The sequence below is a fragment of the Nyctereutes procyonoides genome, unplaced genomic scaffold, assembly GCF_905146905.1.
Source record: "Nyctereutes procyonoides isolate TBG_1078 unplaced genomic scaffold, NYPRO_anot_genome, whole genome shotgun sequence".
Classification (NCBI taxonomy): domain Eukaryota; kingdom Metazoa; phylum Chordata; class Mammalia; order Carnivora; family Canidae; genus Nyctereutes; species Nyctereutes procyonoides.
In genome coordinates this window covers 46147123-46149340 of record NW_026575052.1, presented here as the reverse complement: position 1 = coordinate 46149340, position 2218 = coordinate 46147123, and positions in this window count along the sequence as shown.

Below are 2218 nucleotides of genomic sequence, written 5' to 3'. Positions count from 1 at the left end.
CGGCGTTGACCTTAATATGAGCAGTTCTGCCATAGATAAGCAGAAAATGGAACTGAGTGTACAATTACCACTGCCTCAAGAAATATTAGTTGCCTAATAAATTAGAATTATCTTACAACACTATCATTAAGCTCCAGTGGAGAATGGAGCTGTCTCATCTCTATATTGCCAATACCTAGCACAAGGAAGCATCCCAAAATAATATTGACATTAATTAAGTGAATGAGAAGTTAAAGTTGGGAAACTTTTGAGACCCATTCTCATCCAGAGAGATATGTTTTTTTGCTTATTTTTCAGTCACAGCAAATTACTTATGTACCATCATCTGCCCAAGTCCCAAGAAATGTTGCTATATAGGCAATATATTTGATTTGGTTCGTTTCGAAATCATTTTCTAAACATGCTTGCATTTAGCTTCAAATTCTGCAGGTACGGAAATCTACCTCCTCCATTTGGTTATAAAAGGGCTAGTTAGGGCAGACAAAGTTTCATTAAACAGCTGTCTACATGTACAAATACTAAGTTTCTGATTTTTCTCTTCACTTAAGCCTAAGGCACACATCCAGAATCAATGCCAGTGCTAAATAACAGGGATTTTTTTTTCTTTTCATAAAGTCACCTGATATAGGCAATTCAATATGATCTAAAGTGAATCCATTTTTTATCAGATCACTAGGCTTCTAGCCAGAGAGTATAGCAAAGATTCTAGGTACAAGAAAATTATATTTTATTTCAAATAGTCTCCATGGTGAGAAATTAGTTATATATAGTTATATATAGTTGAACTCAATCAAAAGTTTAATCATCAAAGAAAAGTTGATTAAAAGGAAAGCAGGGGACTACCCCTGGTCTATGAGGATGACATTGTGATTAGTAGCCACTAGTCCCTGAAGATGGAACAAAGAAATAGAGTCAGGACAAGATCCTTGATTGACCCAGGGCAATAGTTTTAATTTCCTCAAATTTGGCTTGAATTTCCACATTAGTATTCCAATGGGAATTTGATGTTTGTCTCTCTAATACTAATTTCCTCCTATCTTCTTCTTAATGGTACTCTGAGTTTCCCAGCTTGATAGATAAGTAAAGTTGATCTCATTCCCAGTTTCCATGGTATGGTCTCAATTTTCATAAGCCGTTGAACATATGCTAGCTTCCTGGCCACAGCAATAGATTCAGGCATAGGCACAAGACCCAAAATAGGTCAATAAGAGTCAAAGAGACTCAATTAAAGGTGTTTAATTAAGCTACTGGAAAGCAGATTGTTTTTTCCCCCAAGTGAACATGGACAAGGAAGTGTGGTAATGCTAATACACTGATGGACATCTTGAGATCGTGTAGAAAGAGGCTTACTGAGTAAGAAGCCAATTCTGAGAGTGTGTCGCTGAGAAATGCTAGTGGTGGTTGTTAGTGGTGGGGATGGGGTTGGATGGGTAGCAGATTGATGGATTGATTGACTGAGATTGCTAACCTGAGAAAGTAGGAAGTCTTGCTAAGAAAAGATTAAAGTAAGAAAATGAGTCTACATCACATCATTTGAGTCCTTGATAAACCACATCAAAGTGGTTTTAACACCTGAAATCATTAGTCACTTATACCGGTTGCATGGATGTGTGTGTGTGTGTGTGCGTGTGTGTGTGGTGCTTGTGTCTACTCTGGAAACTTCAAAGCCAAAATCCTACTTAAAGGAAGTGTGTGAGTTTTCTTTTAAGCTCTCATTTGTACGTTGGGAAAAAAGTCAACATAGGAGATACAGCTGTAGTCCAGCTAATATCTCAGTATGACTGGAATAACTATTTCTTTAGATTGAACTGTATCTTTACCATGCTCCAGTGACTTTTTTCCCCCATACTTTTCCCAACAAATCTTTTGAAGCCTAATAAATCTTCATTAGTATCTCAGAAATAAAACTTCAGGGTTTTTGAAGACCCAGCTATATTAAATTATCATCAAAATTTTCCATCCAGTGAAGACATACAAATGATGCTTTTAATTGTCCTATTCTCTTTCTTCTGTGACTCCTTAAGAAAGATACAAAGGATAAAATCGAAGTCTGTGCACAAATACACAGATGAATCCAATTTGAAGTGGATTGAAAGGGCCTAGGAAAGTATGAATAAGATACAAGAAAGTTGGCTGCCATAACTTGTGTTCACTCAGGACTTGGCAGTCATTTTGGCTTTATCTGCCCAAGAGCAAGAAGTTAGTTATATAGATCAAT